This window comes from Meleagris gallopavo, chromosome 8, assembly GCF_000146605.3.
Source record: "Meleagris gallopavo isolate NT-WF06-2002-E0010 breed Aviagen turkey brand Nicholas breeding stock chromosome 8, Turkey_5.1, whole genome shotgun sequence".
Taxonomy (NCBI): Eukaryota; Metazoa; Chordata; class Aves; order Galliformes; family Phasianidae; genus Meleagris; species Meleagris gallopavo.
This window is the reverse complement of record NC_015018.2, coordinates 9,519,194-9,528,664: the sequence shown is the minus strand read 5'-3', so window position 1 is coordinate 9,528,664 and position 9,471 is coordinate 9,519,194. Positions and strand designations below refer to the sequence as shown.

Here is a 9,471-nt window from a genome sequence, read left to right as displayed (position 1 = left end):
GCATCTTGTGTGGGATAAATTAAAGTCACACTGCTCGGAGCACAGGATGTACTGAGGTGCTAATGAGTTGGGCTGCATAAAAGGGTATTTGCTAAGTTTTTATTTATTTTTAGAAAAGTTAGTAAAATAGTCTGAGTTGGAGTACTGCCACTGCAAACTCCCATCCAGAAATCAGATGTGTTGGAAAGCAGTCAGTTCCTGAAGATACGGCAATTAAATTTCTTTCAAGAGGTAGATGATTGCCCTGTCTGGGAACCACGCAAATTCTTCCTGCAGCTTTTCTAAGCGAGACCTCAGATTTTGCCTTCTACTTTAGTGTAAATAGTTAAGAAGGGTAAGCGGTTCCACTTCCCTCCAGGAAGCAGTTCTGTCTGACCTCTCGAGGCAGGCATGTCTCTGCAGTCTGAGTAGCTTATAGTGTAAGCAGTGAGATTTGCATGACTGTAAGGGAACTGCAAGGCAGGGCCCGAATCACTGATTGAGCACCTGGGAGAGACCAGGTCAGGCCTGGGAGCACAGGTGAGGGCAATTTGACTGTGGAGGGCAAGGGGTGGAGCCAGGCTCTACCCCTCTTAGACCCCATTTAAGGGCTGACTGCCACTGAGGAAGGATCTCTTTCAGGAGAACCCTCCTTTGCGGAGTTGTTTCATGAGCCTTGGACTTTGGATGTGTGTGTGCACTTTTCTTTTTGCGACAGTTTCTCATTGTGCCTGTCTCATGGCAGTTATGAAGATGAAATCTGAAGCCTTGCTCTTTACTTATGAACCTACGAACCACTGAGAAAGACTAAATCAGGTAAAGGAGTTTAAAAGATCTCCTATTGTCCTTGCGCAGTTTAATTTTTATTGCTTTTGAAGTAAAAAAAAAATCCTTAGTTTGACATTCAGTGCGTAGGTTTGGGTGGGGAGGGATTTATCTTCTCAGCTTGGGAACTTGAGTTGATGCAGAAGGGAGATGGACTGTGGATGTTATTACCACAAGTGAGCACCACAAGTGAGCACACCAAGTGTGCTGTGTTGTGTGATGAGGGATTGGTGTTCTATAGAAACAAGGACAGAACAAAGTTCAGATTTTTTGAAACCACTCATGGTAAAATGCTGGTGGTTGTGAAGCTCATATGAATTAAGGATTACTGCTTTTGTTTCTGATTGATCATAAAAATAAGGAAGAAAAGCCTTTTTTCTCTTCACTGATGGAGGAATATACTCTTATGGTCTGGTCAAAGTGAGGGTAAAGAGTTTATAACTTGGTTTGTAATGGAAGACATGACAAAGACTGGTACATACATTGGAAGTCACCTTCTGAGTGCTGTCACCCAGGAACCACTGATAGGGGTCTTTTTTGGCAGCTTTAGGCTTTGAAGCTGCAAACCATACTTCTTGCTCAGCCATTCTGGATAGTAATGGTAGGCTACCACTAATAATGTTACTATGCAGATAATGTGAACAGTAAAATGAATTGGATTGTAGCAGTTAAAAATACCCAGCTTTAGGAAGAAAGTGTTTATTTGTAGCTATGTATTTATTAGTGATTTATTACAGACCTTAAATATACAGATACAATAATCCGATACATTACAGATTATTACAGATGGTACTCGATTCATCTACTAGAGGGATGTTTCTATTAACATCAACTGTCTAACACCTCCTGAGTCAATAATTGCTGTATCCTCTGTTTAACAGTTCCTACAAGTTTATTGGCACTAATTGGCATCCTCCCACCATGTGGGAATGCGAGAAAACGCCCATATTACAAAAGTGCGACATCTCTGCCTGTGGTCCAGTTTCAAGCATGTATTGCCTCTTTGAGGAGGTAAGGGAAATTCTTGTCATGTGAGGGGATCCAGAACCTAAATCCTGTGCCAGGAAACAGCCCTTCCTACTTGTACCTCTTAAAACAAACAGAGGGCTAAGCACTGACTTGCCCCATACAAAAGAGGCTCCAAGCATTTGTTAGAATAAATGAGATCAGGAGAAGCTGTGAGACAGGCGCCAGTCAGATTCCAGGGGCTTCTTGTGGGGGCAGTTCTCTTCAGTATTGCTGTAAGCAATCAGGACACAAGGAGTCAAATGTGTATTAAGTATGTTTGCTGATTACAGTACAGTAGGAGGAGCTATGTACTCCCCAGGGATAGAAGGGCTTTGCTGAGTTACCTCTACCCAGCAGCAGGCCATACAATTGCCAGCCAAGTGAAGTTAGACTGCAGCCAGCACCTGATTCTGCACCTGAGAGGGGCCAACCCCAGCTACAGCCAGGGGATGAGGCCAGAGAGCTGCCCTGGGGAAAGGAATCTGGGTGCCACAGCTGACAGCAAGTTAAATCATTAGGAGGGCTGGCCACAGCCTGGGGCACATCAGGCCCACCACTCCCAGCCAAGCAAAGGAAGGGATCATCCCCCTCTGCACCACAGAGGTAAGGCCTCAACCGTGAGCATCGCATGCAGTTCTGGGCCCTCCACTATCTATTAAAGAAGAAATAAAGCTCTCCAGCAGCATTCAAGAAAGGCCCCAAACTCCCTCCAACTAGCCAAAAGGAGGCTGTAGCAAGGAGGGGGTCAGCTTTTCCCCCAGCTAGCCTGGGATGAGATGGGAACGGCCTGAAAGTTGGAGTAGAGGAGGCAGAGGTTGCAGATGAAGAAAAACTTGGGAGAAAGAGGGATGAGATATCAGAACAGGCTTCCCTGAGGGAGCAGTTACAGCCCCCAGCACTGACAGTTGGCAAAGCATTTGGACGCTGGTCTCAGCCACAGCAGTCCAAGTCTGGGCAGTTTCACGCAGAGCTAGGAGTTGCAAGTCCCTCCTGAGCCAGGATGCTTTCCGATTCTGTGAACAAAATGAGACAGACATTTCACTGAATTTGTGTATTTGTTTCTTCACTTGTCCTCTCATCTCGGTAACATACATTCTAGACAGCCCTGCGGAAAATAAGCCTCCGTTCCATTTATCACAAGGACCGATGCTTCATCACCTGCCTACATCTTGAACTTGTGAGTAGAATGACCTGACAACTCATTGAAACTCCACTGAAGTCATTAGCTAAGTAGTATCACATCTAACTGGATGAACTCCATTTTCTATCTTGAATCATCCACACGCTGCATGCGAATGGCAGAATTCAATTATTAACTGATTAAATATGAAGCCAATTAATAATTGTGGACTCTTGCATAAACTACACTGCAATATATTGCAGTACACCATTCACTAACATTCAGTGCAAAAGCAGAACCCCAACGGCAGTTCCATCGCTGTTACTGAGAAGCTCAATGCAGATCACAATGTATTTGCATAGTGTTAGAAGAATTCAGTCTCAGCACGGGATGAAGGCTTACAGAAACTAACTTACCGAGACTCAAGACAAAGGGTTTCACGGTGAAGCACCGGCTCAGGTCACTTAGCAAGAAACCAGAGAGATTCTCAGTGAACTCATCTTACAAATGGAAAGCAGAAGTTTCTTTTGCAAGACAGTCACTGCCATCTGCTCTTGGGCTGGCACACCCACCCGCGAGCTCAAGAAGCTCTACCGAGCTCGAGAAACACTGGTCTCTGGACATCTCTGCAACAGTACAAACAGTGGCAACATAATTGGCCTTTTCACTTACCCAGTAAAGCAAGCCTGACACACTATATTTTTGCAGTAGATAACTTGTAAAAATGTTTGGTATTGATTTGTTTCTTTTTTCCCCAAACGTGCAATGCTATGTAGTCAACTGCTCAAGGGATTTTTCTCCCTTTTTGTCTTCCCCAAGGTAAATAACATCAGCAGCAAAGGAACAAGGCCCAAGAGCAGAAATAGAAGGCACATCCTTGGCTATTTTTTGCGGTAAGCGAGGATTTATTGTTGTTTTAAGTCAGAGACAGACAGATACCCACTTCATCAAAAAAAACTTGGAGTTACCTAAGCCTAGCCCTTCCCTTTTAGTGACATTTCAAGACGCGTACACCACAGCTGTATTTAACCTCCAGCCACACTTAGCCCAGTCCTTTCAAAAGGGAAATCCCCACACCCCCCAAGCATAGTCAGTTACCACACAGAGCAAGAAATTTCTTAAGTCACAGAGCAAGAGTTGTTTCAAGAAGGCTTGACCTGAGGATTAAAATGAATGGTTTTCTCTTTCAGCAGGACCCAGCTCCTCCGCACTCCATCTCCCACCTTCAGGACCAGGAGCAACACCACAAAGAAGCCATCACCACACAGGAGCCACTCCAGGACCCACAGAAGAGATCCCTTCACCAGGGAGGGGGGGCGCCGGGCAGGAGGGGGGGGCGCACCGGGCAGGAGGGGGGGGGGGGCGCCGGGCAGGCAGGCTCCAGCCCAGACAGAAAAATTTCCGTTACTGACCTGCACCCAACCCTCCCACCCTAAAAAAATAATCTCTCTGAGATAGTGCAAACCCCACTCAACAGCCCCTACCCAGAGGGGAGGAGGGCACAGCCCACTCAGAGTGGGCTGCACCCCCCTACCATCAAAACCTGAGTTGACTCATCTCTACTCCATCAAACAGCCACTCAGAGCCCTTCCCCAGCAGCACAGGAATTCTGCCAAGGGATCACCTGCAAGGCACCCCTAAACAACCCACGCTTACCTCTTGGGGCAGCAGGTCCTCAGGGAACAAAACCACTCAAGTGCTACAACTCAGACTCCTGCAGGCACCACTTCTCACTCTCCCTCCACAAGTGGACGTGCCACACCTTCAAACAAAAACGAATTCTGCCACCTAGGGGCAGCACACACAGCTCAGGGACAAAAACGACGCAGCTCACCTCACTCCAGAGTCGCACCAATGCAATGCCTGCAGGAACAACTCCACAAACTGCTTCTGAGGTGCCACAGGAGGGCTCACAACTCCAGGCTGATCCTCACTGCCGAATGCTCCTGTGTGACGCTCACCCTGTAACAAGATCAGCCAGGCACAACTTGAAAATTCACAAGGAAGGAGACTCCACAACCTCTCCAAGCAGCTTATTCCATCCCTCTCACAGTGAAATCATTCTTCTTCATACAGAACTTCCAGTCTCAGAACACTGCCCCCGTTCTACCACCCATCCCCATCAACTACACTCCTTCACTTAGATACTTACTAACAGATGCAATATTCCACAACAGCCACTGCCATTCCCTCATCTAATCAGACAATCACAACATCACGCAAGGCTACCATCTCAGTCTCACCTCACTTCCCCTCGCTGAATCTGCCATGACTGCTCAAGAAGTAACTCCCCTTCCAGTTGCTCCGAGATAACATCTACAACAAGCTGTCCCAGCACAGTGCCAGGGAGGGAGGCGACGCTGACCAACCTAGAGTTGCACAGGCCGTCCTTCTCACCCTTCCTGAAGACTGCTGTGATGGTGGCTCTCCTTCAGTTCTCTGGCACCCTTCGTGTAAGAAAAAAAAAGCAGTCACTTCTGCCAGCTCCCTCGGCACACATAGGCACATCCCATAAGAGTCTGGGATTTTGCAGGCATCGATTTCACCCAAATGAAATTTGAACAGCTCTCCCACACTCAAAACAAAGTCATCCTTCCTCAAAGACTCTTTCATCTGATATACCCCATGAGCAGCAGTAACTGCTGAAGCCGAGAAAGCATCTGGCACAGCTACCTTCTCACATTCCCTGTTCTGCAAGGTGGGGGCCCCGATAACAGCAGGCCCACACATTCCCTGCTCTCTATTTCCCTGTTTGCGGGTTTGCCAACTTGAGTGAGCCTTCACCTTCCTCCCCAAAGGTGATGCTGAGGGGGCCTTAACCTTCCTTTTTCTCTTCTGATTTATCTATGACCTCCTCCTTCACCCATGCAGGTCTCCTGTCACTGCTGCTCTATTTCTTACCCTTAGGGATGCACCCTCCTGAGCGCAAACAAGTAATGCGGAGTCAGGAGCCTTTGGCAGGACCCCTTTCAGTGTTTCAGTATTCCAAGGAATACCTCCAAGGTGGTCCTTCAAGAGGACAAAGTTGGCTCCCTCAAAGTCTGAGGTTTCAGTCCTACTTATTGCTTTGCATCTTCCACATACATCCTGAACTCCACCAGCTCACAATGGCTGCGCTTGAGGCTGCCCCGGTCTTCACATCCCCGACCAGCCCTTCCTCCATACTGAGTACAAGATCCAGCAGCACCTCTCTCCTCATTGGCTCCTCCATCACCTCTGACAGAAAATTTATCTTTGACACCTGCAGAAACCTCCTGGAATGAGGTACACCTGACAATGACAGCTCTGCTTCATTAACAAATGGCAGGCTGGTTCAAATCTACTGTGATAACTGACATCCACAGCTGTGAGCTTACTGTCAACTGTGTGCAGATGATCTTTTCAGCTTCCTCATCTGTAACCAACACACCCAGTGATGTTACCCACACTTACTGCCTCTCGAGCCTCACACATCACTGCTCCCCTGCTTCTTCATTCATCCCTCAGCAGAGCTCAATACATTCCACTTCTCTCTCTGGAAGAGCAACTCCACCACCTCACCTGTCTGTCTCTCCTATAAAGAACACAGCCAGTAGACAGGAGGGGGGTCCCCCCTCAGCTCCCAACCCTCCCACCCTACAAAAAACCATCTCTACAAGATACTGCAAACCCCAGTCAACATCCCCATGCCCAGGGGCAAAAGCACAGCTCGCACAGGATGTGAGCTGTGCTTTTCCCCCATAGGAAATACCAAGCACACAAAACAACTCCACAGAAGCCACTACTTCATGCCACACTACACACACCCAACTGCCCAGCCACACAAAGACAAATACACCAAGATGCCTCTCCTGAACACCACAAGCTCACCTTTACACCCACAAAAGCCACCTTCTTTAAGGGATCCAAACAGGGGCTCCAGGGCCAAGGGAGTACACACACACACACACACGAACAAAAACAAAAACACACCCACCAAGAGGACCAGAGATCTACCCAAGGAGGACCACCTATAACACACACAACAAACAGTGCCCACCTGGTAGATCTCCTAGACTGGGAGCTGTGCTGCACATGAGGAAGAAGCAGAGGAGAAGGACCTTCCTTTCGGGACACCAGCTCCACCAGGATCTGAGGGAAGCAAACAGCTTGGGAGTGCTGCACCTCACCAACCAAGACAACAGACCACCCCACTACAGGAAACAGCACCAGGACTCCAAGCTCCTACAAAAAGCTGTCGCCAGTGCCCTGCAGGCTGTGCTTCTCACCTCACTCCATTCCTCCAGGAGCTGATCTGCCACACACCATAAGGGCTGAAATCAACATACGCCATCACCCTCAAACAGAAAGGACTTTTCTCCCTGACACCCGGCCCCAGCCAGAAAAATCCAGCCCAGGGGCAGCGCACACTGGTCAGGGACGCAAGGACACCACTTACCTCGCTCCATAGACTCTCACTAGCAGGATCCCCACTCCAGCTCTGAACCTGTATGAAGAGCTCCATGAATCGCTTCCAAGGGGGCACAGGGTTCACATCCCTGGGTCCCCCATCGCTCACCTCTTTCATCCCACTGCTGATGAAAGCGTTTCCACACTCAGGCAGATCCTCACTGCTAAATGCTCCATTGTGGCACTCACCCTGCAACAATGACATCCAGTCCCACACATCACCCAAGAAAGCATCCAGACAAGACTTGAATATCCCTAGAGAAGGTGACTCTGCCACCTCTCCAGGCAGCCTGTTCTATCACTCTCACAGAAAAAGCATTCTTACTTCTGATGTTCAAGACCGTGAACATTGCCCCATTCTGCCACCACACACCTCCCATCAGTGTGAGAACAAGCCCATCCCCAACAAATAGACTCCTGCACTTCAGAGATTCACTGATAGTAGTGATATTTCCTCCCCCTCCCCACATCCACTACCCTTCTCTTATCTAAAGAAACAGTCACAACGCAGAAGGCTACCAGGTTGGTCCAGCATCATTTCCCCTCACTGAATCCACCGCAGCAACTCCTTAGAAATATTTTCTTTATCAAATCATTTGGAGATGTCACCTAGACCAAGCTGTCCCATCACCTTGCTGAGGAGGGAGGTAAAGCTGGCTGGCCTGTAGTTGCACAGGCCATCCTTCTCACCCTTTCTGAAGGCTGTGAGAATGTGACTATCCTCCCGTCTTCAAGCACCTTTCCAACAGGAAAGAGCATATGGAATAGGATAGAGAGCTTTGACAATTGCTTCTACCAACTCCCTTGGCACGCGCAGGCATATCTGATTAGAGCCCAGAGATCTGCAGGCATTGATTTTGCCTGAATCCTACTTACTGCTTTGCATCTTCTACATACATCCCAAACTCTACCAGCTTGCAACTGCTGTGCTTGAGGCTGCCTTGGTCTTCGCATCCCTGACCGGCCCTTCCTCCATACTGAGTACAAGATCCAGCAGCGCCTCTCTCCTCATTGACTCCTCCATCACCTCTGACAGAAAATTTATCTTTGACACCTGCAGAAACCTCCTGGAATGAGGTACACCTGACAGCTCTGCTTCATTAACAAATGGCAGGCTGGTTCAAATCTACTGTGATAACTGACATCCACAGCTGTGAGCTTACTGTCAACTGTGTGCAGATGATCTTTTCAGCTTCCTCATCTGTAACCAACACACCCAGTGATGTTACCCACACTTACTGCCTCTCGAGCCTCACACATCACTGCTCCCCTGCTTCTTCATTCATCCCTCAGCAGAGCTCAATACATTCCACTTCTCTCTCTGGAAGAGCAACTCCACCACCTCACCTGTCTGTCTCTCCTATAAAGAACGCAGCCATCCACAACAGCATTCCAGTCATTCAAGCTGTCCCACCGCGTCTCCATGAGGGGAATGGGATCACGCTCCTGAAATTACAAATAAGGTGGGGGGGGGGAAATAGAAATACATAGTCTCATCCTACTCGCTCCCACCGCTTGAAGCGGGAGAGGCTGAAGGACCCGCAAAACCCTTCCAGGGGCCGAGACCGCCCCGGGTCGCGCTCGGTCTCGGGCGGTTCGGCGGCGACCCCGCGCCGGCTCTTCTAAAAAGGCCACGTGGGAGCCTGGCGAAAGCGCCGTGCCGGACCCGAACAGATGTAGCCGAGCGGCGACCCTACGTGTGTGTCTCAAGAAGACACAGCTTACCTAGTGACTTCCAAACACTCACCGCTTCCACCATCTCACCGGTTCGGGATAACGAGAGATTCTGCCGCAGCCCACGCTCAGCCTGCAATAGGAGAAAACTTGTTCCAGCAGCCCTTGGCGTTGTTTCTTACTCCCAGCAGCACCGAAGCTGCAGGAATACGGCCCCGTCCCGCTCGCTCCCACCCATGAGAGCGGGAGGAACTGAAGCCCCTACTATACAGCCCTGGGCTGCGCTAGGGTTCGGAGAACCGAGCGGCGGCACCCTCCGAAAACGCGCCGGCAGCCAGGCGGCGACGCTATGACGGCTCCGAGAAGCCGGAGGAGCCCGGCTGGGGAGCCCAGCTGGAGACCCGCGCCGGTCCCCAACGGAGCGCGGCCCGGCGGCC

General features: G+C 49.4%; 2 long non-coding RNA genes across 4 annotated transcripts; one reads left to right on the top strand and one right to left on the bottom strand.

The window, feature by feature from the left end:
* LOC116216879 lies at positions 1-4,213 on the top strand. 3 transcript variants are annotated; one of them, XR_004160476.1, is made up of 5 exons: positions 1-84; positions 725-795; positions 1,686-1,815; positions 3,752-3,825; positions 4,123-4,213. It is a non-coding gene; the product is annotated as an uncharacterized LOC116216879 (long non-coding RNA). The 3 variants fall into 3 exon arrangements; XR_004160477.1 differs by having other exon boundaries at positions 3-84; positions 698-795; XR_004160475.1 differs by lacking the exon at positions 1-84 and having other exon boundaries at positions 608-795.
* LOC116216878 lies at positions 1,486-4,168 on the bottom strand. Its single transcript, XR_004160474.1, has 3 exons — positions 4,090-4,168; positions 3,349-3,558; positions 1,486-2,825 (listed from the first exon to the last, which is right to left on the bottom strand). It is a non-coding gene; the product is annotated as an uncharacterized LOC116216878 (long non-coding RNA).
* Positions 4,214-9,471: the final 5,258 nt, after the last annotated feature.